Source organism: Panulirus ornatus, chromosome 19 (assembly GCF_036320965.1).
Source record: "Panulirus ornatus isolate Po-2019 chromosome 19, ASM3632096v1, whole genome shotgun sequence".
Classification (NCBI taxonomy): Eukaryota; Metazoa; Arthropoda; class Malacostraca; order Decapoda; family Palinuridae; genus Panulirus; species Panulirus ornatus.
In genome coordinates, this window is record NC_092242.1 from 6,099,060 (window position 1) to 6,126,930 (window position 27,871).

The 27,871-nt window shown below is 42.9% G+C and overlaps 1 long non-coding RNA gene across 1 annotated transcript in view; it reads left to right on the forward strand.

Annotated features, from left to right (window-relative positions):
• The first annotated feature begins 215 nt into the window (after positions 1–215).
• LOC139755350 (uncharacterized) overlaps positions 216–27,871 on the forward strand; it is a 34,969-nt gene continuing 7,313 nt past the window's right edge. Inside the window, exons 1-3 of the long non-coding RNA XR_011714085.1 lie at positions 216–302; positions 421–526; positions 16,929–17,085. This is a non-coding gene — a long non-coding RNA (uncharacterized lncRNA). The remainder of the gene's footprint in view (positions 303–420; positions 527–16,928; positions 17,086–27,871) is intronic.

The window sequence follows — 27,871 nt, forward strand, 5'->3', positions numbered from 1 at the left end:
AGGCGCCTCGAGAGCTCACTTTCTGTTCTAAAATACGCAAAGCACTAAGTTAAGTGTCCTTAGGAGTTATAAAGATACCATTATTTAACTTATGATATTCAACCAAGGAAGGTGAGCAAGGGAAATAACTCAGATCAGCGATAGCTACCGAATGACCGGGAATGTTTGGTAAGTCGATTTGGCACATACGCCTGGAGGAGGAGGATTGTTGTTGCCACGTCTGTGTTGTCTTCGTCAGGTTGACAGTTACCCGCTGGCCTTGGTAGTGACAGGTTGTCTGCTATACGTTTCAATTTTTAAAGGTATATTGGTTTCAGGCAGAGCATGTGATGTGCTTGATTGATTATTTTTGTATTAATTGAGTGATCATTTGGTTAATGAAGGTGTAATAAGTGAAGTGGTTATAATTCCCTCTTGCAGGTTGAGTCTTGCCTGGAACAATCTCCGGCTCTTGCACGCAATTATATTTCGGTTGACGTCTACAACAGGGAGGTTCAACACTGGAGCACAACGTTACGACCCCTAGGTAAGTTGACATGTCCACTTATCCCAAAGTGAAAGGGCAAAGGTCACGCCATCACAATAAAAGGGTCGTATTTTTAAGGTTAATGAGCATTGTTGATTTCCGCTAAAATTTGTATTTTGCTTTTTTATTTTGTAGTCAAGGATTCGTATGATTTTCGTGAATTCTGTAGAGATGGTAATGTTTTCTTGCAAAGTTGTTGAAGGTAATTAAGGGGTTATAGTTCGAGGATAAACCGCTGGTGAGAAGGACCTTTCAAGTCGAACCCAGTATCGTCATTGCTCGTTTTGACAGTCGTTAAATGTTCAGTTCTGTTAATCATTTTGGTGCCCGAACGTTCCAAGCAGGATCAGAGAAATAATGAACTCTTTTGGAGCGTGAATTTCCTCTATAAAACTGTTCCTCTTCGTTCGGTGACTGTGTGGGCAACAGGTGAAAGGATGAACCATTGGTGCTCCTGCTGGCGCCCTACCAGCTCATCGTCCGGTCACAGACATTACTTAGATCAGCAAACTAATGTAGAGAGTGGGATTTGGTGGGGCCAGATTGTGAGCCTGTTGCCGGAGATGGGTCTCTCGTCGGTTGCGCCAGGATTAAAAGTCTGCGAAGTGACATATTTGAAAGGTTGACGCAATGCTAGTGAAAGCCTACTAGGAGTGTGGTGTCCACATGGATGTAATCAAATATTCATACGAAGGCACATGCGAAAGGATTTATTCCTATAATGAGATGCGTATACATAATCTGCTTCGGGGACCCGTAGGAAATGAATAAATCTAGCAAACTCACTGTATTCTTCACTGTTTATCCGAGAATCCTCATGAATTAGAATATCTTGTACTCATAGTATCACTGTTTTCTTCTCGGGAAGCAGATAAAGGTGTCCGGAAAGCTCCACAAGGCAACCGCGATAAATGCAACGATACAACAACATCCTAGGCTGATGAGTTTGCAGTGGTCCCATCAGCGGAGATTGTTTTTTGAATGAGATCTTTGCGGACAGCCTTGCGCTCTTAATTCAACCTCCGTGTCTCCTGCATTACACCGTAAACTTGCATGAGAGGTGAATCACTCGGAAAAGTCGTTCGCATAAGTTGCAGTGATACCGATCAGGCTTTATGGTATTAGACGCGGCTGTCAGACAGCCGATCAGATTCCAATACGATGGGTTTACCCACAAGAGGCTGAAGGGTTGAACTGGAAGTTGTGTTTGTGATTGTCCTGAGCGTAGACAAGTTGTGTCGAGGCTCTATTGGTCACGCACCAGAATGGTACCCGTAAATTCTGATTCGATGTTCGAACGAAGCGTTGGTTTTCGTAAATGTGTATTAGTTACTATCGCTGGGTAGTTGGAATTTCTGTATTACATGAAAAACGTAGCAATTTGCCTGATAGAAGACCTTTTGTTCTTTCCCTTCCTTACCCGACCCGTTTCGAAATGTTTCCCCGGTTCGCTTTAAAAACTAGAAACACCTTTTCACATTCGGGTTCCTTCACCATCACTATTATTCTTTGTCACCTGTAGTGCCACTAGCTACTTAAAGTCCTCAGGTGCGTCACGTGTGTGTTAGTACTTTTCTGTGCTTGTGTTTTTGTATGTGTGTGTGCTTGCGCGTATTACTTTTGTTTTGCGTGTTTGATTTTTGTACATATGTGTTCTTGCGTGTTTTTGTTTTATACACTGATTCCCATTATCTTAAGGATAATTAAAGACCTCTCACGACCTTGGTAACGCATATAGCAACATGAATATGTCAGATGCGCAGATATAATCTACATAACTTTTCCTGAAAAGCTGAAAAGACAATCAGCTTTAATGGCACGGTATTTAAAAGGCTTTTCTCCCTTTGATCCTTATAGGAATATTAATACGACCGGGTCCAAATTTAGTAACGTGTTTATAAATGCTTCCCTAGAGATGAGGCTGTGGTCTGATACCTTACACAAAGTCTAGGAGTTTGTTTCTCTTTGTGTCCAGATGACCAGTCGTTGTAATATGTTAGCAGAAAAGATGTAGAACCACACTTTCTATCCACAATGCAAATTTCACGTCATTAATAGTCAGATGAACACGTCAGCTAAAATCAGTACCATAATCCTAGTAGTGTTTGGAAAATGGTTGTGGCTGGCGAGGGCAGAGAGCTTAGAGTGAAGGCTGCGTGCCGGAGCCAGCCAGCCAGCCTCCCTCCTGTTCCATTGGCCTGGAAGGTAACCTGAGCTGAAATGCGTATGGGAAGGTTCAGTTTTGTCCACACAGTTGACTGCACTGGGAGGGGAAGGACCCATGTGCTGCTGCTGTTGGACCTGTGACTAAAATCCTTTTATTTATTTTCACAGTTTTAAGGCAACCAGTTTAAATGCGTTTCTGTCGGTGATTTTTACTTCAAAATTCACGCGTTTAAGAGCACCGCCAGATACAACCTCCAGTCACGACTATGCAAACTCTGCTTGTTTTTAGCTGGAGCCTTGAGTCTCGAGAGAACTGCGGAATGAAAAAATACTCAGAATACTTCCCCTACCTTAAATGCCGGGTTGATGTTGGTCTGGTGTACGTTTATCAGGTTGGGCTTGATGTTGTGGTGGACCTGCTAATGCTTGGGATGGTGTTGGTGACGTTAACGAAGGGGGATGGATATTGCTGGAGGGGACCAGGGGTGTTATGTACATGTAGGTAGGAATATTACCACGGAATAAAACGCTCGCACATATTTGCATAAATACATGCGTGTGTGAATATACACATATATGCATGCGTTAAGGATTTAAAAGTTTTCCACGTGTTCTAGTGATCTGATGCGGTAATGGGATATCCTGAGGACATTCCATCCGAAGCGTTTTAGTTAACTGATATATATATATATATATATATATATATATATATATATATATATATATATATATATATATATATATTTATATTATCCCTGGGGATAGGGGAGAAAGAATACTTCCCACGTATTCCCTGCGTGTCGTACAAGGCGACTCAAAGGGGAGGGAGCGGGGGGCTGGAAATCCTCCCCTCTCGTTTTTTTTTAATTTTCCAAAAGAAGGAACAGAGAACGAGGCCAGGTGAGGATATTCCCTCAGAGGTCCAGTCCTCTGTTCTTAACGCTACCCTGCTAACGCGGGAAATAGCGAATAGTTTGGAAGGCAGAAGTGATATTGTGACAGTGATTGTGTCAGCGTCGCGTCGCCTCGCCGCAGTGTATCGAGACAGACTTCCCCAGAACTTTTAAAGGGGAAGTAAATGTTTATAGTTGTGTTACTGGAGTGATAGTTTTCATGCATGGTGTTTTTGACAAGAAAATAGTGAAGTTGGAGAAAAATGTAGCTTAGACATTGAAGCTTATTGATACAGTGGTGAAATTGATGAGAACTGCTATTTACGTTTGTGTGAATAAATTGTACATTTCCTTTTCCATAGCCAGAGGTTGAACCATTATGTGACATTCATTTTTTTTTTTTTCATTCATTTCAAGCTAAAAGTTTGTTTCTAAATTGTTTCTTACATTTTTCATATGTATATATATGTATGTGTGTGTGTGTGTGGGTATGTGCGTATGTGTGTGTATGTGTGTGTGTGTGTATATGTATATATATATGTATATTATCCCTGGGGATAGGGGTGAAAGAATACTTCCCACGTATTCCTCGCGTGTCGTAGAAAGCGACTAGAGGGGACGGGAGCGGGGGGCCGGAAATCCTCCCCTCCTTGTATTAACTTTCTAAAATGGGAAACAGAAGAAGGAGTCACGCGGGGAGTGATCATCCTCCTCGAAGGCTCAGAGTGGGGTGCCTAAATGTGTGTGGATGTAACCAAGATGTGAAAAAAGGAGAGATAGGTAGTATGTTTGAGGAAAGGAACCTGGATGTTTTGGCTCTGAGTGAAACGAAGCTCAAGGGTAAAGGGGAAGAGTGGTTTGGAAATGTCTGGGGAGTGAAGTCAGGGGTTAGTGAGAGGACAAGAGCAAGGGAAGGAGTAGCAATACTCCTTAAACAGGAGTTGTGGGAGTATGTGATAGAATGTAAGAAAGTAAATTCTCGATTAATATGGGTAAAATTGAAAGTTGATGGAGAGAGGTGGGTGATTATTGGTGCATATGCACCTGGGCATGAGAAGAAAGATCATGAGAGGCAAGTGTTTTGGGAGCAGCTGAATGAGTGTGTTAGCGGTTTTGATGCACGAGACCGGGTTATAGTGATGGGTGATTTGAATGCAAAGGTGAGTAATGTGGCAGTTGAGGGAATAATTGGTATGCATGGGGTGTTCAGTGTTGTAAATGGAAATGGTGAAGAGCTTGTAGATTTATGTGCTGAAAAAGGACTGATGATTGGGAATACCTGGTTTAAAAAGCGAGATATACATAAGTATACTTATGTAAGTAGGAGAGATGGCCAGAGAGCGTTATTGGATTACGTGTTAATTGACAGGCGTGCGAAAGAGAGACTTTTGGATGTTAATGTGCTGAGAGGTGCAACTGGAGGGTTGTCTGATCATTATCTTGTGGAGGCTAAGGTGAAGATTAGTATGGGTTTTCAGAAAAGAGGAGTGAATGTTGGGGTGAAGAAGGTGGTGAGAATAAGTGAGCTTGGGAAGGAGACCTGTGTGGGGAAGTACCAGGAGAGACTGTGTACAGAATGGAAAAAGGTGAGAACAATGGAAGTAAGGGGAGTGGGGGAGGAATGGGATGTATTTAGGGAATCAGTGATGGATTGCGCAAAAGATGCTTGTGGCATGAGAAGAGTGGGAGGTGGGCTGTTTAGAAAGGGTAGTGAGTGGTGGGATGAAGAAGTAAGAGTATTAGTGAAAGAGAAGAGAGAGGCATTTGGACGATTTTTGCAGGGAAAAAATGCAATTGAGTGGGAGAAGTATAAAAGAAAGAGACAGGAGGTCAAGAGAAAGGTGCAAGAGGTGAAAAAAAGGGCAAATGAGAGTTGGGGTGAGAGACTATCAGTAAATTTTAGGGAGAATAAAAAGATGTTCTGGAAGGAGGTAAATAGGGTGCGTAAGACAAGGGAGCAAATGGGAACTTCAGTGAAGGGCGTAAATGGGGAGGTGATAACAAGTAGTGGTGATGTGAGAAGGAGATGGAATGAGTATTTTGAAGGTTTGTTGAATGTGTCTGATGACAGAGTGGCAGATATAGGGTGTTTTGGTCGAGGTGGTGTGCAAAGTGAGAGGGTTAGGGAAAATGATTTGGTAAACAGAGAAGAGGTAGTAAAAGCTTTGCGGAAGATGAAAGCCGGCAAGGCAGCAGGTTTGGATGGTATTGCAGTGGAATTTATTAAAAAAGGGGGTGACTGTATTGTTGACTGGTTGGTAAGGTTATTTAATGTATGTATGACTCATGGTGAGGTGCCTGAGGATTGGCGGAATGCGTGCATAGTGCCATTGTACAAAGGCAAAGGGGATAAGAGTGAGTGCTCAAATTACAGAGGTATAAGTTTGTTGAGTATTCCTGGTAAATTATATGGGAGGGTATTGATTGAGAGGGTGAAGGCATGTACAGAGCATCAGATTGGGGAAGAGCAGTGCGGTTTCAGAAGTGGTAGAGGATGTGTGGATCAGGTGTTTGCTTTGAAGAATGTATGTGAGAAATACTTAGAAAAGCAAATGGATTTGTATGTAGCATTTATGGATCTGGAGAAGGCATATGATAGAGTTGATAGAGATGCTCTGTGGAAGGTATTAAGAATATATGGTGTGGGAGGCAAGTTGTTAGAAGCAGTGAAAAGTTTTTATCGAGGATGTAAGGCATGTGTACGTGTAGGAAGAGAGGAAAGTGATTGGTTCTCAGTGAATGTAGGTTTGCGGCAGGGGTGTGTGATGTCTCCATGGTTGTTTAATTTGTTTATGGATGGGGTTGTTAGGGAGGTGAATGCAAGAGTCCTGGAAAGAGGGGCAAGTATGAAGTCTGTTGGGGATGAGAGAGCCTGGGAAGTGAGTCAGTTGTTGTTCGCTGATGATACAGCGCTGGTGGCTGATTCATGTGAGAAACTGCAGAAGCTGGTGACTGAGTTTGGTAAAGTGTGTGGAAGAAGAAAGTTAAGAGTAAATGTGAATAAGAGCAAGGTTATTAGGTACAGTAGGGTTGAGGGTCAAGTCAATTGGGAGGTAAGTTTGAATGGAGAAAAACTGGAGGAAGTGAAGTGTTTTAGATATCTGGGAGTGGATCTGTCAGCGGATGGAACCATGGAAGCGGAAGTGGATCATAGGGTGGGGGAGGGGGCGAAAATTTTGGGAGCCTTGAAAAATGTGTGGAAGTCGAGAACATTATCTCGGAAAGCAAAAATGGGTATGTTTGAAGGAATAGTGGTTCCAACAATGTTGTATGGTTGCGAGGCGTGGGCTATGGATAGAGTTGTGCGCAGGAGGATGGATGTGCTGGAAATGAGATGTTTGAGGACAATGTGTGGTGTGAGGTGGTTTGATCGAGTAAGTAACGTAAGGGTAAGAGAGATGTGTGGAAATAAAAAGAGCGTGGTTGAGAGAGCAGAAGAGGGTGTTTTGAAATGGTTTGGGCACATGGAGAGAATGAGTGAGGAAAGATTGACCAAGAGGATATATGTGTCGGAGGTGGAGGGAACGAGGAGAAGAGGGAGACCAAATTGGAGGTGGAAAGATGGAGTGAAAAAGATTTTGTGTGATCGGGGCCTGAACATGCAGGAGGGTGTAAGGAGGGCAAGGAATAGAGTGAATTGGAGCGATGTGGTATACAGGGGTTGACGTGCTGTCAGTGGAGTGAATCAAGGCATGTGAGGCGTCTGGGGTGGACCATGGAAAGCTGTGTAGGTATGTATACACGTGTGTGGACATGTGTATGTACATGTGTATGGGGGGGGGGGGTGGGCCATTTCTTTCGTCTGTTTCCTTGCGCTACCTCGCAGACGCGGGAGACAGCGACAAAGTATAAAAAAAAAAAAAAAAAAAAAAAAAAATATATATATATATATATAGTGAGGCTTTGTCTGGAGCTTTACATAACATGAGCTTTTAGTTCGTCTAATCCGCTTCAGGGAATATGTGGGCTATCGAAGGTTTACTTTCAGGTAGTTTGTGTATAGAATTCGTAGTAGAAGTGTTCCAGTTCGTATATATAATATTTTGGTTGGATGGAGAGTAAGTTTGTTTTCATAGACCGATTTTTCTCCATTTAAACGTGATACATAGCTAAAGGACATGATACTTGCATACGGAGTTCTTGCATGTCTTCCAAAGATGATGGTGAAATAGGGTATCTGTAACTGGCCTTGTTTCATGATTCATAATCTACGGAAGAATCTTAAATGCACCTCTGTATTTATTGATTTATGTATCCCCAATAGCTTGGTGATTTAACAGAAATTATAAATAGATTTTTGATGTGATATTCAGGCTAGAAACTCGAAAGCAAGTTTCGATAAAACGAATGAGTATTTCACTTTATTGGTTTGCCCTGCGTTAGGAGTACTCAATTTTCTGTGTGGTAGGTACATATGAGTAAGATAATGTTGACGTCTCAGATGAGCATCAGCTTATGGAACAGAGAGATGGACTGTATAAGGAGACGAAGCTTAGACGATGATGTATACATAAATGTGTCGTTTCTATTTTCAATCTGAAGGTTCCAGTCACGAACAAAAGTCTTCATCGCTATCAGGCCTTAAATAGAACGGAAAAAAAGTGAAAAATAATCAAGAAAGGAGAAATGGATGAGAATTATCTAAGATTTTCTGAGGTGGTGGAGAACCTGTCCCTCACTAAAATGCAGGTTCTCCACCTCCTCAAAAAAAAAAAAAGTCAGAAAAAGATAAGGTGAGGAAGAGTGTGAGGATGAGAAGTAAAAGACTCTTCTATTCCAAAACTCTCTTTCCCATTCTCCAACTTTGCCCTAAATCATTTTAATTCCGTGTTTCATGATGAGAAAAGGAAGTAGAAGAGAAGAAGCGCCGAGGTAGGAAGTGAGGAGAATGATAAATGTATGATGTATGTCAGGAGAAAATACTGACTAGCCTGACAAACTTAGCCATCATCACACCGAGGATGTAAGATATTGTCCCGCGTACCAGTTTAACGCTCGCTGAGGCACTACCGTTCCGGGATGTGGAATAACGGGTTGTGACTGACAGTGAATCGGTTGAATCCCCAAGCAGTTGGGCCTCCTTACCGCTTGACGACTGGGACTTTTAAAAGTGAGTTTCAAGAAAAATCTGCAGTTTGCGACGTTATTAATTTGTTGATGGTCAGTAGAGCTCAGAAGGTATGCACTTGGAGATTTACACCTGTACCACTGAAAAGCTGGGTCGACGTACGTGAGAAAATATCTGAGAAACCTTTCCCTCCTCCACACTAACGTTGGAGGTAGACCGTAGCCTAGGCTGGCCGAGCGTCATCACACACACACACACACACACACATACACACAGCACCCTATCGACCACTTCGGAAACTTCTACATTTTCAGCCACCATTTGCAGTCCAAAAGGAACGAATCTGCAGCAAATTGAGGATCAAAGTTTCCAAATCGGCGTTAACTATAACTTGTGGGATCGTAGGGTAACTTTGGGTCCGACTGCTGCTCTTAAGGGATTAGATCGTTGAACTGTGGACCAAGTCTCAGGCCTGGGGAGGCTACGACTGTCTCTCAGGAGGAAAGAAGTTTGCCGGAGCGAAGATTAACTGTGTTACTCCCTTGGTTCTGTTATGACACCGAGTCAACGAGATGACGTACGGCTCCCTTAGCTAGCTAGCCCGTGGATGTTGCCAGTACCTCTGGTACATGAGCGCGTCTCTGGATGAAACTTGTTCACCCACCTCCGGAAAACCTAGCGAAAGTTATCCATCCATCTCATGAATATTTACCGTGATCATGGTCATACTTGGTTCACAAACACGAAAAGGAAGTTAGAAAGAAAGAAAGAAAAAAAAAAAAGCTGGTCCTACGAGGCAAGCGAGTGGGAAGGACACCAAACAGTCCTATGAGCCAAGATTTGGCACAGACTCGGGGCTTCCATCTAGAAATTTAATGCCATTTTACTGATATCTATAATGCGTTTATGTAGATAGTACTTGAGTTTTACTTTTTATATTTTGTGATGGGAGAATGGATGACGTAAGACCGCTGCACGCGACCAGCATCAGTTTGTCAGGCATAGTTAGAGTACATGGGGAACCAGCCTCATCTTAAGGTTCCATACCCACAACTAACCAGAATTTCGAGCATATTTATTTATTCTCAGTTTAGAATTAGATATACTTGGTGTAATGTTGACGACGAAGGCGATAAACGATTATTTTCATCTTTACGTTAACTACTGGTTTTAATTAAGGTTTGTGAGAGAGTCTCCAGTCTCACTGAACGTCTCATTTTCATACAGATTGTTGAAAGCTGGAAAACAAGTTCTTAAATGAGGTGAATTTTGAAAATTATGCTGTTTCCAGAATCTGCGTCGCATATGTTTTCCAGGATCTGCGACCTCTAACATCATTATACCAAACACTTCAACAATCGAAGGAAAAACTATAAAGAAGTTTTGTACATGAACAGATTTGGGATGTCCTCAAACATAATGAAAAATCTTTGTGTCATCAGTCAACATTTACGGGAGATTTACATGTTGCATCACCTTTGCCCAGAGGCGGAGACGAAGATTCAAGATTTCTGGTGCTAGGCTGTCCAGCCCCCAAGGCCATATACCACACAAACACCCGCCTTGACGCACCTCACTCTGCCCGACCGTAATGTTGACACGTTTACACCTCTCGCTTCTGGATGATCACTTCCTCCTGAGGCCTCTACATGTAGAAGATAATATCACCCTCTGAAGGGTCGTACCGTCTTACTCGAGAGGTGGTGCCATCGTTTTAAAAGAGGTTAATAACCACAGCATTCCGTCAGTCTCCGCGCCACCATTCTTCACACTTCATCACCCGGGGGTCAGCGTCATCCATCATCGGACGCCTCGCGTTCAAAGGCCCCTCTCCCCCCAAGGAAAAACCCTGGCTCCTCCTCCTCCTCCTCGATAGCGTCAACAACCACTTTATCCGCTGAAAATTCGCCCGCTTTGAGAGCTTTAGACTTTTCCGTGGCCTTACCGTCTCCCTGCGCCTCTCTCTCTCTCTCTCTCTCTCTCTCTCTCTCTCTCTCTCTCTCTCTCTCTCTCTCTCTCTCGCTCTCTCTCTCTCTCTCTCTCTCTCTCTCTCTCTCTCTCTCTCTCTCTCTCTCTCTCTCTCTCTCTCTCTCTCTCTGCCAGATGCTGCAGCTGGGACGCAGTCCTGGTAACCTACGTATCTGTAGGAAGTCACTGTTGATTGTGGAAGTTCTAACCGGCCTGTGTGTGGTGTACAAATACCCCGTTTCCCCAGGAAGTTAGATGAGGGATTCATAAGCCTTTCAGAGAACTTCTTGAACTCATTAAAGGCCATTAAATATTCAAACACATGATGAATTATTCCGTCTTTCACCTACACACTGATAAGCACTGGAGGCCACGACCTGCCTTAATGTTCATTGCACACACACACACACACACACACACACACACACACACACACACACACACACACCAACTTTAGCCAACATGATTATAAAGAATATCCAAGGTTAAGAGACGGCGCAACATGAGTATAAAACTCTCTCCTTGTAACGCAAAATGTAATCACAGGCTAGCCTCACGTGTGGTTGAAGACAGTGATAGCCAAGTGTCTTGAGAGGCAAAAGGAACAAAATATCCTGGACATAAAAAAAAAAAAAAAGGACCCACGCATCTTTGTGCTGTTTGGCAGACCATGATGCCGACGAGATCGTCATGATCAGCAGCGCTCGTAATTTTACTCCTGCTTCTATACTCGACCCGCTAACACGTCACGGGACTTCCCTGCAGCGTCAGATGCTGGGCCCGGCGACCGCAGACCATCCCTTTTCTGTAGGAGCGGAAGACTGAAGGAGCCATGACCTTGGGCGGCACGTCAGGATACGTCGTTCACAACACTGACAAAGCCTCCCAGTGTCCAACACTAACAATGAAGGTGCCAAGGCCAGCGTCTCAAGCGTGTGTGTGTGTGTGTGTGTGTGAGGGAGGGTTCAACGGAGCTATCGCTGCTGCAACAAAGATTCGTCCAGCCATAAAGAAAACGGAAAAGAAACTTTAGTCCAGTGTTGGTGTGCCGGGCTTTACCTAAAGGCGGATCACAGACCGTCAACTTTCTCCGAGGCTGACCGGAAAATCCTTCTAGTGGATGTTTTTAGATCGCTAGATTATATTTTGCTTTTGTAGAGAAAGTCTCCAAAGGGAATTAATTATCCGACACGAAATTTAATGTGACATCATCTCGTCGTATCGTAGAAACTTAGATGCAGATATTTACGTCGCTGGCAGTGTTCAGATCTGAAAAGAATTCAGGTTTCCATCATAACCGCCTCTCAGACCAATGACATATACGTGTTTTTACAGTTATTTCCAGTCCTATTTCTGATCCTTTGCGATTCCTGGGTGCCACATGCCCTTTTGCGTCTTGCGAACGCTGTATCGCTTCTGAAGATAAGCTGTGTTAAACACCTCGAAAAATTACGAATTTGGTCCGAGTTGCCTAACTGTTGATGTGGTCGAGGTGGTATTTCCTTCCTTGCACCATATAATGACCAACAAGAGTTAAAAGAGTATTGCACAGAGTTTAGACACGGAAATTAATTAGTTTTTTAGTGGGCAACATAACATATCCTCAGATTTTTAAAGGATTTGGATCATGTTGACTCGTCTTGCTTCCACTCCCGCCTCCTCGAAGAGAATCTGTTGCAGTAATGGAGATAAAAGTTATGATCGAGATTTTCATTTAAAGAATTATGTTCAAGATGAGTATCATCTGATATGCAAGGCTTATTCATCTTGGAGATCTCTAATTACTAATTTGAACATCGAAAGTATTTTGATATATGAATATTCCTGTTTACGAGTTTCGCTTGGTCAGGTTCTTACCCTTCCTTCAGCCGCATCAAACGCCTCTTTGCCTCATGGCCACATGAAGAGGCGCTGTATGTGATGGAGCAGAGGTTCGTATCATAATCACGGAAAAATACTCGGCTTTGGTTATCTACCAGCAAAAATGTGCTCCCTCTTTGATGCTGCAAGTAAATAAACTTAAAAGAATAATTTCCATTTGTGTCGATCAGCTAATGCACAAACGTTGTTGCTTTTATAGTTTTTTGTATTTCTCTTCAAAATTTATGAATATTGATGTTTGAGTATATATATATATATATATATATATATATATATATATATATATATTATATTGTGTGTTTGTGTAACCCAAACTTTCGTTTCCTGGCCAGATGAACTGTACTTAAGACGTTGAGTTTTCAGTATTAAAAAGCATTTTCATACACGCAAGTAACCAATCCTCGGAATCAGTAACCGAAGTAATATCTAGAAGATAAGAAAGAGAAGATCAACAGCACGATGTGGGGAAAGAGGGCAAAGCGTAGGAGAGTTGCCTATGATGGTGTTACATAACACCCTCACTTATTTTCTATTTTGTCCTGGTAATCTCGATACTTCCGGTCACAAAGATCCTTCTGGTGATGAGTATGAAGAGTAGTTTGTTGTATTTTCAGTCGTTACAAAAAAAAAAAAATAGAATAAAGAATTACCACAGTCGACAGTTATGAAAGTTCGCTTATACCGCATCAACATTACCAACGCCAATATACACTTCCGCCGCTCATTCGCTGCTCGCATTAACTTAGGCTGTAGCAAATACCTCAGGATTTAGGGATCTTCACGCTAATTTCGTGCTGGATATTTATGTGATAACGCGCTAACAATATTCTCATTAAGCACAGAAAAAAAATGTGTACGCTTTATTTTTTTTTTTCACAATTTTTCGGACTTTTAAGAAATGTTAAGAGAAATTGTGAACATTCATGGATTCAGTGTGTGAAAAGACATTAGCAAAATCATTTTTTTTATATTCTTACGTAATCTGTATTTAAAATTACGTCATCGCTTAAGGCAAGTATAGAATGAAATACAAAGTGTAGAGGATTTAGCGAGAAAGAGTGGGATTACAATAAGAGAAGAGAGATGAGATATAATGAAAAGTTGAAAGTTAAGTAGGTAACTTGCTGAGGGTGAAGTGAAGTTTTAAGATGAGATCAAAAGAGTCAGTAAGGGAAGTGAGGTACTGGAATGGAGGAAAACGGGCCTGGATGACTAATATTCTTCCCAAGTGTTGTCTGAGATGGAAGGATGGAGTGCTTACTTAATACAAGGCTGGAGGAAGGGCGTATTAATACCAGACTTTATGCTGCTCTGGAAATGAAAAAGATAAAAAGAGATTGCTCTAGATGCGGCAAGGAATGGGATATATATCTGACAGAAGACGGGGTTATGTGATACACTTTCGGGTGTTCATAAAAATCCGTAGACTGATCTCATCTGGAAAGATTGAGTGTACGACAGTTACCATGAGAGGACTTGAATAAAGAAAAGAACACAACAGTTGCTTTATTGACTGCACGAACACCGCGAGAAACGAGAGGAAGGTGGTACACGAGGCAGTTGTATCGCCACCAGACAGACCTACATGTACACTAGCAGCTGTACCGTCGCCAGAGAACCCACTGGTACACCAGAAGCCTTGCCGTCGCCAGAGAACCCACAGGTACACCAGAAGCCGTACCGTCGCCAGAGAACCCACAGATACGCCGGAAACTGTACCATCGCCAGAGAACCCAGAGGTACGCCAGAAACTGTACCGTCGCCAGAGAACCCACAGGTACACCAGAAGCTGTACCGTCGCCAGAGAACCCACAGGTACACCAGAAACCGTACCGTCGCCAGAGAACCCACAGGTACACCAGCAGCTGCGGCTGGGACGCATAAGATTTGAATAATGCGACGGGTTCTCAGCTCGTCTGGATTTGTTGAGTCAACGTCGGAAACCTTCCTGAAGTTGTTTCTCTTCTTTTTCAGCTTGCGGCTAAAAATGATGTAAATATTCTTTTGTTTCTTTTTATTATTACTGTTACTGTCACCGCTGTTATTGTTAGCTTCTTTGGGGGTCAGGTCAAAGTTGAAACCATTATACTTATGGATTGTGCTGTCATAAGGTGATTAAAAATGTGATTATGTTTCTGTTTAAAGTCTGATCTGTAATGCATGATTGTGTCATCACTTTACATCAGCCTTTTACAGACATTCATCCTGACCTGACATAAGAAGACAGGTCTTTGAAATTGCCTCTGTTAACAGAACTGTTCGCGGCGTCACATGCGACGTAGACGAGAAGCGACACTCACCCCAGCTTAGGCGAAGCGACTATTTTTTTTTTTTTTTTATCTAAAGAATATTGTAGGGTAAACACCGTCGCGATTATCAGTATTGACCAGGTACACACTTGTGTAAAAATCTCTCGTCCACTGGTTTTAAGTATTACCATTTTCAGGAAATTTAAATCATTTGATAGCTTGACAGATTTTAAGTTAACTTTCCGCGCAATGGTTGCTGGCGTGCAAAGGTAGCGGGAGGGGTGTCTCCACCTCCAAACCAACCTGTTCAAATCGTCCATGTTTATATTTTCCGTGTAGCAAGATGTAGATTTTGTTTGGAAAACTGATGTGTTTTGTGTAATACAAGTTGATTCTTCAGTAAACTTAAAGATTTGATGGAAAATTTTGCGCCTTCGATGCGTACCGTAAACTCTGTTTTATAACCTACCCCCAGACTAGCGCTCTGATCATTCTTATAAATCTTTTGTTTTTTATACAGAGGACATTAGAAACCAGGGTCATTACTATATTATCTTAATGACCTCCATTAATATTAGTATCCCTTGGTCCGAGTAAAGTGGGTTTTTTTTTGTACAGATAAGCCCATTAAACCCGGGTTAGATTCTACCTGCTTTAAAGTCATTGTGATCGGTTGCTTCCCTTTATATTGTGTGCGGTGGACCTGAAATTATTGTCATAACTGACTAACGTCACGTTGGGTTAGTGGCATTTTTCACCGTTGTTGATATTGGTTACATAAAGGGAATAGGTTGGTAGTCCCAGTTTCCGTACACGTCCGAAAGCCCAGGAGTGTATAGATCTCTAATGGTGATTTTAAGACGTAGATGCATCACGACCTTATGAAAATTAGAAATAGTTTTGAAATTGTATTCTGTCTGTTCGTGTTTCTTTATTCAACATAAGCTAAGATAAACCTCTGTCGTCGGAAGAGCTGCGATCTGGAAAGACATAATCCGAGACAATGATGAAAGTCAAACTTTGTCTTTAATGTATTTTTGGGTTTCAGCTCAACTCGGACGGTCGTTTGAGCGACGGTGATATCATATGTATCGGGAAAATGAATTATTGTTATCGATTATATACCTGCCCTTTTATGTACAGTATTATAGATATACCTGAATCCTCATCAGTATATGGTTTATGAAGAAGACGGCAGATTCCTCAGTATCAAGGTATATTCAGACACCACTCCCGAGACGAATGAAGTTCCCACCTTCAACTCGGTTTCCAACGTGTCTAAGCGCGGCTTACCTAGACCTCAGATCGGTCAGGGGTTGGCTCAGGCCGAAAGAGCGTCTGCCGACATAAGGATGATCACGCTTAACATCTAGGTTCTTTATATATATATATATATATATATATATATATATATATATATATATATATATCGTTTGGTTTACCTAAGTGGAAAAATCCGTTCAAGTGTTCCGCTGAGGCTGTCGCTACGGCCAAGATGAGGAGGTGAGTTTAAAGTCCTGTTGAAAATTCGTTTTCGAGTAGATTATGACGAGAATGAACGGGGTGATAACAAAGTTGTGCTATAACTAAATTACGTAAACTTTGTTCTGAGTGATTCCCCATGTTTCATGTGTAGCATGTTTTATTCGTTTCCAATGTATACCATAGTATGTAATGTTACCTTCATTGTTTTTTTATAGAGTGGAGTATCATTGGCTTTATTACGTAGGTAACATAGATTATTGTTAGCTTTATCGTGTATGTAACATGGAGTATCATTAGCTTTGTGGCGTAGGTAGCAGATTATTGTTAGCTTTATTGTGTATGTAACATGGAGTGTCATAGCTTTATTGTGTATGTAACATGGAGTCTCATTATCTTTATTGCTAAGGTAACATAGGTTACTGTTACCTTTATTGTGTATGTAACATGGAGTATCATTAGCTTTATGGCGTAGGTAACATAGATTATTGTTAGCTTTATTGTGTATGTAACATGGAGTGTCATAGCTTTATTGTGTATGTAACATGGAGTCTCATTATCTTTATTGCTAAGGTAACATAGGTTATTGTTACCTTTATTGTGTATGTAACATGGAGTATCATTAGCTTTATGGCGTAGGTAACATAGATTATTGTTAGCTTTATTGTGTATGTAACAATGTGGTATTGTTACAGGTGCGGTGGAATCCGATGATACAGTCTCCGTCGTCGCTCCCACACCCCGGCATCATATCCACCCTGTGGACCCCGATGACAGGTGCCTCTGGCAGAGGCTGGACGGCCGGCACACACACACACACACATACACACAACTCCCCACAGGCGTCATAAGGTGAGCTGGTGCGTCTGTTAATACATAGCTGTATGTAGTAAATCCTCTTGATACATTACATACAGCAAGATATATATTAGAAATGGGATGAAGGCTTTGAAATGGGCATAATGTATGACTGCGATGGTTTACCCATGCCTGCAAAGTTTACCACACTTTCCCCTATGGATGTTTTCTCCCTCAAGCGTATTATAATAGAACCTGGGAGCCTGTTATCTGCATGGCTTGATGACGACGAATTGAAGAAGGGTTTCCTCGTTGTCCTCGTCTGTCTCTCAGTCCGACGATCATATCCACCACAACGTTTCTCGAGCCAAAAATAAATCAAGTCCATTGCTGGAACCACAGTCCCTCCCTCCGGGAATGGCTGCAGGTGGTTCCTGAGGGGGGGGGGGGGGGGGGGGGGGCGAGATGTTTGTTGGCGTCAACTCCGTTCCGTTTCCGTCCTCCGTTGCCCACCCTTTTTATCCCAATTTTGTGGTTCCGGTTACAGTGGGAGGAGGCGACTGTTGATGTGAATTCTTTTCCCCCAGGTGAGTCACAGCCAGAAAGCTCCGGGCTGGCAGATGAAGCAATCTAAAAGGCACATTAAAAGCACAAATGAAGAAATGCAACGTGAATTTTACCACCTGGTTTCAGAATGTGGCCTGCTGCTCCCAGTTGGTAAAATCCATGTCGCATTTCTTCATTTATGCTTTTACCGTGTCTTTTGGATTGCATCGCCTGCCCGCCCGAAGCTTTCTGGCCGGAACTGAACTGGAAATAAAGAACTTGTTGACGAAGTCGACTGTCACTCAGCCCGCAGATAATGCCCAGACCACTGGAGCTGCAGCATCATGGTTTTCTCCCCACTGCCGATGCTCCTGACTTCGACAGGAGACGTTGGCAAAAGCGAGTCTTTCTTCCCATTTTATTGGTCATATTTTCCCCGAAGACACTCCTGGCGAGATCGGCAAACTCGCCCTTGTTTCGCAGCCCTAGAGGAGTGAGGTGGAATGGAAAGATGTCATTACCACGTTTACATACCACAGTCATAATCTTATTCCTAAGACCCCGTCATTAGATACGCTGTTGAGTAGTTTCCCGAAAGGGATACCGGCGTATCAGATTTTGTGGTGGACCTCCTCATGAATTCCTGCCGCTTCGGAAAGGTGGCTGCTCTCCGTCTGTGGAGGATCAGGTTAGGATTGCTAGCCACATTGGTGTTCCATAGATTTACTATAGCATGACCGAGAATGCACGTTGTAAATAGACTGGAGAAGGATAACCAGGTCTGTATCTTCACTTGGGTTGAGAGTCGTGGTTCTGAGAGGCAGGGAGATGTACCCACAATGACGTTATCTGATGGCTGCAGGAGATGGACCAAGGAACGTTAATGAAGATAACAAAGCGCACAAGACACCCACTCCTCAAGTCTCTCGGGAAATTATCACCGCATCTTGGACTTGGCAATGATTAATGTCTTGTGTTCATCTCGTGGCTCAGGTCTGATTGTCCTTCGCCAACCTTCCCTCCACTACCACCACCGTAAGACTGACTAGGATCCTTACATGATAACAGTACAGACTAGGCGCGTTCGAGAACCCCTTACATAGCATAGGATCCAGTTTTGTGTTTGTTTTTTACATCTTTAGTTAATAGTAGGATTATCATTTTATCTCAACATAGTCAACAGTTTAAAATATAAAAATCTGTTTACCCCTGCGGTTTCTATACAGTTTAGACGTTATGAGAGCGATACCCTGTCCTCTTTCTACCACAAATAAGATTATAACCGCAGATAACCTCGTCATGGTCCATAAGGTCTCCTATTATCTGTCCTCCCTGTGTACCTCTGTGTTACAGGGGAACCAGATGAGAAGAGACATCTAAATACATCAGTTATTGGCGTCCGTGCGTCAGGTTCTTTCGTTACGTTTCCATAGATAAAATCATATCTGGTACTGGAGTGGCTGATCATATACAGTATATATGTGGACGTTTGTATTTGTTTAGATACCTGAATGTAATATAAATCAGTGTATGTAAGTATTCCTCCTTGTTACGTCGAGTTTTAAAAGTTAACTAAAATGCTAATGAAGAACTTGCTTGAGGACGACGCAAATCCTTGAATTTGATGAAGAATTGCTGGTAATTTGCAGGTAATTACAGAGAACCTGGGCCCAAGCCTCTCACCGCACCCGCCGGCTCTCTATATCCTCCATGACAACTCCAGTTCGTATTAAAGGACCCTTCCATCTCTACCTCCTAATGAGCTGAGCAACTCCACAATATACAGGACAGTGTAGTGTGTTTCCTGGCGAGGCCGTATATGTTTTAATGCTCAGAAGGACGCGGCAAAAATATTTCAATAGAACTGAAATATTATAGCGGAAGTTATTAAGGTTTGGTCAAAATACATGAGCGATTAAAAAAGCTATTATGATTGTCACTGTGCTTTGCACCCAAACAAAATGTAATAAAGACAAACCTAGGTGTAGGGAAGTCATTCGTACATTAAGATACTTAAAGATTAAAAGAGATAATTCACAAGACCCATTATATACTTATGAAAGGGTTATTGTGCTTCATAAGTATTGTATACCTGCCAGGTCAAACATGATTTTCTGGTGAATAACAACATTATCATCCCCTTGAAGGCAATGGCTCAAGTGCTTGAGAATAACAACTACTTGAGTACGACGACTCATGTTTACTTTCTTTTTACTTGGTGTACTTGAGGGGCTAATAATTAGTCGTACTTCGATGTGTCAGTATTCCGAGAACAAAATTCGTGCGAGTCCGTCCCCGCTTTGTTACGTTGTTTCAACACCCAGACGCGTACCGCAATACTATGCTTTCTTGATTACTTGAAAACAGAATAAACTTCCAGTGTACTCTGTGATGTTCAGTGTGTGACGGTCTTTCTCACGGGACTACTATACGCCCTCAGAAAGGCTTTGCCCTATGATGAATGCTGACATGTGAGAACGAATACGAAATCTCCCTCACCTGTTCCGTCTGGGCTGTGTGCGCTGTAGCCTTGGGCCTCGTTTCATCCAAAAATGATCGGAATAAAGAGGAATGGCGGGTCTTAAACCTTCTTGGAACGGGATGTTTGTTCACGAAGAGAGAGACAGATAAACTTATAGGCAGGTCTAAAAAAGATTCTTGGCAGGGAATGAGAAGAAATGTGGTGATGTAAATGGAAGGAAATATACCTTGATATAATCTCCGCATCAGTGAAATAGCTAAGACTCCCTAAAATAGACAGGGGGTTTTGTTCAGGCGTCCATTGTATTCTCCGTAGGAGTAGCCACTCGAGATGGACAGGTGTTTGATTTGTCTCTGTATGGAGCAGTGATCGCACAGCCGGAAGCCTTCTTTCTCAAGCTTCTGTCTCTACAGGATTCAGCTCGAAGTAGCTCACCTCATCACCCCCTACCCCACGGTTTTGCCTGGAAAGACAACATCGTGTATCAGAAGCGGTCACAACGAGCGATATGACTATAGAGTACAAGTGAGGAAGAAACTAGATATTGTTCTTCGCCGGATCAGCACGACGACACATGACCGCCAGACTCGCAGGAGAGAGAGACTTACAAGGCGCGATGGCCTACCATAATCCACCTGCAGGGAGGTGTCGTCTCCAACTGTAGGAGGTTCGCGCCCTCAGGGTTCGGAAAGGCTGGCCCCTACCTTACGGGAAGCTTGCCCGAGCCTGTGACAAATGTTGCCTCGTAAGGAAGCAGTGTTGCGGTTCACTGTGGGAACATTTGCAGTATTGTTATCTTCCAGCCGATGGGTCAGGTCGGAGGAAGATGGACCGCTTGGCGTGGGCACCTCACCGCTGGGATCAGATACTGCCTGATTTATAATGGTTGGAGGGAGGTGGGCGAGGGAGACGTGGAGGGTAAAGGGTGAAAATAAAAAGAAGGGAGTGTGTTGCAGATGGAAGATGGAGCAGCAGAGTGGTGGAACCTAATGGGTGGAGTGGCAGAGCAGTGGAACCATAGAGGTTGAGTGGCAGAGCAATGGAACCACAGAGGTGGAGTGACAGAAATTTGTAAGATGTGAGTTGAGATAGTCAAAAGAACCTGGAGGTTGCGGAAGGCAAGGCATTAAGACAATAGTTAGAGGGGTGAGAATTATCGTTCCTTCGGGATGAACCATGCTACATGTTTCCATGGTGAAGGAAGTTTATATATTTTTGAAAAGATAAAAAGGGAAACGGAGGAGGCATTTTCTCTCGTGCTCCGATACTACTTGTATCCAATCACCTTTTCCCTGTGTAGATTTCACAAGGTCTCTCATTATTCTGCTCTGATGTGCCTTGGGATTATGTCCCCCTTTATGTATTTCTGAAACTGTACAGCCTATCTTGATTTCCCTCCATGTATCTTCTCTAAACCCAGTTCGCTCTCTGTACTCTAGCACTTCTTCACTTAAGTAGCTCTTCAATCTAGAACTAATGTCTCCAGTTTCGAGACTTGTACTCAGAGCTATACTCAAAGTGTTGGTACCTACACTCAAAGCCACGCCTCACCAGCCTAGTAGGGTCGTACACTCAAGCCTAGTCGTACTCAGAGCTATACTCAAAGTGTTGGTACCTACACTCAAAGCCACGCCTCACCAGCCTACTAGGGTCGTACACTCAAGCCTAGTCGTATTATCGGTGGACAGCAAGTCAGTGGATCTGGACGGCTTGTTGATGCATGGTTGCGAAGGTTTTCTTATGCTTGGCCCACGAAAATGTATCAGCATAAATTGTCACCTTTTTGTGAATCCCAATTGCGCACTGTGTTGCTCAGTAGTTATTCCCTCCACTATGAAAACCTTTCCTCCGCATTACCACTGCCGGTCTTTCATGCATCCGTCATCTTGATTGATCTTCACCGACATCATTAAAGACCAGTTTGGTTACCCTCAACTCTTTTTGAGGGTTGAATACAAATCAGCGTAATTCGTTCACATTGTCCAAATTATCCACTTTTCAGAGTACTGGCTCCTCGCTCACCCTTACCAACTGTATATTCTCTAGAGGCTTCCCAACTCGTGCCTTATTGCCATCTCTGGCGTGTACCACGCGCAGATGTTTGTCGTCTCATGAGTAATGTTTCTAACCCGTATGGACCACGTCAGACGTGAAAAGTAATTTGAAGTAAAGCTCTTAATATCTCGTCGGGTAAATAACAGGTCGAAAAATGGTTCTTACAGACGCTGGCGGCTATTGGCACTATCTTTCAAACTCTCAAATCTTGTTTGAGCTTCCCTTCCTTAAATCCGTGACAGAATCAGATATGTAAATATGTGATATTACGTTAATTTAGGTTTACGTAAATACGTATGTTATATAAGCATTAAGAATTAAAGACCCAATTTCAGCAGTAATACAAATTAGCGAACAGTGGTTTACCCATAAACAATAGGCCATCAGATCTGTTATCGTGCGAGGGAAGGAGCTTCTGTTTAAAGAGGAAAACTTTTCTTTTTTTATTCTCGTGGTAAAGGACTTACATATAAAAACCAGCCTCATTTTGCCCCGGGGGTGCAATGTCATAGTATTTTCTGGTTGTTCTCCGTATGCCCAGAGGGGTCTCGCCGAGAAAGGTATATTTATTGAAGATGAATAATTTACTTCCATACGTGGCCTCGACCTTTCCATTGTGGAGCCTGAAGGGCAAGGGGGAACCTGGAGCAGTGGGAGGGAGTGGGTGGGAGGCTGCTGCTTCACCTGCCTGTCCATGAGAGGGAGTAAAGTAAGCGAGGGGGTTAGGCTCGCGAATGAGGTAAGTGAGGGGGTTAAGCTAGCGAATGAGGTAAGTGAGGGGGTTAGACTAGTGAATGAGGTAAGCTAGGGGGTTAGACAAGCGAGGGGAGGTCAGGCAAAAAAAACTGAAGATGAACGAGTAAGAGGGGAGGAAGGAGAAGTGAGCGAGTAGTGTTAATGAGTGAAGGTATTAAGGTGAGGTAAAGCGAGGCTAGGAAGACTGTGCGGTAAATCGAGCAACGTTCACCTTTCTCCAGACTTGAATAAAATCCTTCCCCATATCCTGTGCTTCCCCTGCCACTCCGTGCACTCCCTTCTTCCTCTCCCGTCCCTCTGCTTGGGCTCAGATCCGGCGTCAACTGGGCTTCCCCCACACCTACATACTGGCAGCGTTACGTCTCTCGCAGCCTATCCTATGTATCACCGGTAACTTGCCGGCTCTCCGCCGGGGTGTGTGTGTGTGATATCTTGACGTCCGTTCCTCCATCTCTATGAATGCTTCCCGGGTATTTGGAATTCTGGACTCTCTCCAACCTCGTGCCATCTTAATCCTACCTCGCCCTGATATCCTTCCCTTAGACGCCACCATTCTTGATATTCTTGGTGGTCACTCAAAATCCTTCGTTTTACATTGCTACTACTGAAACGTTTTAGAAAACTGTACGTTAAGAAAACAAGTTTAAGAGGCGATGCCCCGCGAGTGTAAAGCTCCCTGCCCGTGTACACAGTTAGGTAAAAGAACAGTTAGAAAACTCCAATACAAAACATTCATAGTTCGTCCGCCTTTCCATTAACTGCTCTTCGCACACTGACGCTCCTTCCAGTCCTCCCCTGTGTAACCTGCATTACCCACCCAGGTCTCCCTTACGTCATTGAAAATCTCGGGTACGTAACGCCCCCGTCTGTCTTCAGACAACCAGCGACCACACGGCCATTCCTCTTGTCGCCCTGACGCCAGACTACTCAGGTAGAGCCCCTTCACCCCTCCGGCAGCGTCCCCACACTTCGTATTCTTTATGACACACTGCTCAGTCCATTCCTGCCAACTCCATACCGTAGGGTTTTCTAAGCCCATAAATTTTCTAGACACAGTCTTTTCACTTTTCTACGGACGTTCTCCGCTGTCCTCTGTGTTGTACACAGATGCGGACTTTAATTAATGCCCTGAATATGTCTCTCATTTGTTACTTTTGTAATCCTTTTAATTTCGTGAGGACTCCCGTCATGTGTACCTTCCCTCTTGTGCTTAATACGAGTCACCCTGCAAGGTATGCATCGCTCTTCAACACATAAGCGTTTGTACATAGTCACTGTATTCATCCACTTCCTCGGTATTCTACCTTCATTCTTGGCTGTGATGTGAAGACACTTGTCAGTCCACTCACCTCAGGTCTCATGTTTCTCTTGCACCTTACACCTCAACAGGAACTCTCCTTAAAGCTCCTAGTTTCCATTTGTCTACTGCTGACATGCCATCTTTTCTTACCGTATTTCACAAATTCCGGAGCTCATAAGTTATTCCTCCAGTCTTATACATATCCATCGACACGAACGTCCGCGACAGAAGCTACATGAAAAGGTAACTGATGCATGTGTTCGTTGCCCATGATAAATTGATTTTACTATGTTCCGGATAGAATGTCAGCGGGGAAAATAACTGAAATGTCTCGAGTTCTTTGGCCCTGTGAAATTTTGAGAGGCCCTCAGCACTACAACCAAGCTGTGAGATGGTTGTCAGTAATAAGATAATTCATGAAAAGAGGAAACTAACAAGAACATGAGGAGGAAGCGGTAAACATTGGAATGCAAGGAAAACAAAAGCCAAGCCTGGTTGATCCCGTCAAGAAAGGGACGTTGATCGATAGAACATGGTCGTTAACTCCGGTTTAAACAGAAAGACCACACGACACAACTGGCCCTCAGGTGGCACACACACACACACACTGCGACTAGAGGAGGAAATGAACACGTATAACCTGGATATAAAGTTCGTTCCCTTTATACTCTGGTTATATATCAGGGACACTGGGACGGGATTCAACACGGGGTCTCTTATCTGTTCAAGGATAATTGTGAATTTATTCGTATTAACGCAGACAACTTCTCTAGCACGACGATGCAGCCCTCTGACCTAACCCTTCGGGATCAGGTCAGAGGTCATGTCAAGGGGTTGTGATTTTTTTAAATATTTCAAAATGTTGACCAAAAATAAATCAAGGAGTCAGCAAATGGAAAACTGCATAGGACTGTTAAAGTTTATGCTAATTTGTAGTAAATTAATACATATCTGACTCCACTGTATAATTTATTCCAACGCTACCACACACTGCTGAACACATGGGCACAGAGGGACAGATACAGTAACAACTTAATTAGAAAAATGACCGGATAACTTCATTAACCCATTAACCCCTTGAACATGATGATACGACTCTCGAGCACGACGGTACGGTCCTTACGTGTAATTAGCGTGGCATTTAAACCTAACCTATGATAAGGATCAGGGCAAAGGTCAATCATTGTAATCAAGGGTCGTGCTCGGGGAATTCAACGGGTTTTATCTACTTACTGCTGGGTGATATAAGGCGAAGGAAATTATTCAACCCGCGTTGTTGCGGGTTGAATCCCAAGAATTTGCGTTCAGTCGAAATCCAGTCTGCAGTAAAGTGGGTTTTTTTTTTTGTTGTTTTTTTTAAGAGCTTTTGGTAAGCTGGTATAGATCGTTTCAATCGTAATTCGAAAAAAGAATTGGAAGCTATAAGTAACTGTACTTTGAAGCAGTGAGGCATTATATTTCTTTACAAGAAAGATCCGTAACCCTGAGCATTGCCAGACCCCTAACATAAATAAGTTTTAAACCAGAGTATTAACAGACACGCACCATCAGCCCACAGTAATACCAGATACCTAATACTCCCATCCGCTTACAGTATTACCAGACACCTAATACCACCATCAGCCTGCACTATTACCAGACACCCAGCGGCGCAATTTTTTATGCAAATTAAGTAACATCTCATTACCTAAAATCTCTCTGCTTTGCGAAATTAAAAACCTTCCATTTGCTTTTATTTCCGACGTAAAGGGATTATATATATATATATATATATATATATATATATATATATATATATATATATATATATATATATATATATATATATATATATTTTTATTTATTATACTTTGTCGCTGTCTCCCGCGTTTGCGAGGTAGCGCAAGGAAACAGACGAAAGAAATGGCCCCACCCCCCCCCCCCCCCCCCCCATACACATGTATATACATACGTCCACACACGCAAATATACATACCTACACAGCTTTCCATGGTTTACCCCAGACGCTTCACATGCCTTGATTCAATCCACTGACAGCACGTCAACCCCGGTATACCACATCGATCCAATTCACTCTATTCTTTGCCCTCCTTTCACCCTCCTGCATGTTCAGGCCCCGATCACAAAATCTTTTTCTCCATCTTTCCACCTCCAATTTGGTCTCCCTCTTCCCCTCGTTCCCTCCACCTCCGACACATATATCCTCTTGGTCAATCTTTCCTCACTCATTCTCTCCATGTGCCCAAACCACTTCAAAACACCCTCTTCTGCTCTCTCAACCACGCTCTTTTTATTTCCACACATCTCTCTTACCCTTACGTTACTCACTCGATCAAACCACCTCACACCACACATTGTCCTCAAACATCTCATTTCCAGCACATCCATCCTCCTGCGCACAACTCTAACTCTATCCATAGCCCACGCCTCGCAACCATACAACATTGTTGGAACCACTATTCCTTCAAACATACCCATTTTTGCTTTCCGAGATAATGTGTGTGTGCTACCCTCTCATGGACAGTAGCCGCCACATCGTTCTACATCGCCCGCCTCAGGCAGAACTTACCTTCAGCCATGACCGTGCTCAGGCCTTTGTGACGCTCCTGATGTATTATCCGCCCGTATGCGAGACAGCTGAATTAAAATGGCTAAAAAACAAGAACGATGCGCTTCCTTGTAAAGCATAATAGGAAAAATACATGTTTATTCTGTCCGCGTCGATGTAAAGTATCAAGTCCCATTGATTAGTGAATGAGTCTTGAAAATCATCCTTTGTATGCATTAAAGATCTGATGGCGAGTACATTCCAATTGACGCTGAGAAAGAAATGTAAAGACTGCAGAGATATTCTCATCAAGTGAAAATACCAGACTGTGAAAAAGCCGGTATCCAGTATCGGATTCCTGCAAAGTAAACCTCTTATATATGAGGATTTTGTTGAAATAAAGATGTGGAAATTCGGTAAATGCAGAGTTGATATCCTGAAGCGGTTACAAGAATATATATATATATATATATATATATATATATATATATATATATATATATATATATATTTTGCTTTGTCGCTGTCTCCCGCGTTAGCGAGGTAGCGCAAGGAAACAGACGAAAGAATGGCCCAACCCGCCCACATACACATGTATACACATACATGTCCACCCATGCACAATATACATACCTTTACATCTCGATGTACACATATATATACACACACAGACATATATGTATATATATATATATATATATATATATATATATATATATATATATATATATTTTTTTTTTTTTTTTTTTTTTGCTGTCTCCCGCGTTTGCGAGGTAGCGCAAGGAAACACGAAAAAAATGGCCCAACCCACCCCCATACACATGTATATACATACGTCCACACACGCAAATATACATACCTACACAGCTTTCCATGGTTTACCCCAGACGCTTCACATGCCCTGATTCAATCCACTGACAGCACGTCAACCCCGGTATACCACATCGATCCAATTCACGCTATTCCTTGCCCTCCTTTCACCCTCCTGCATGTTCAGGCCCCGATCACACAAAATCTTTTTCACTCCATCTTTCCACCTCCAATTTGGTCTCCCACTTCTCCTCGTTCCCTCCACCTCTGACACATATATTCTCTTGGTCAATCTTTCCTCACTCATTCTCTCCATGTGCCCAAACCATTTCAAAACACCCTC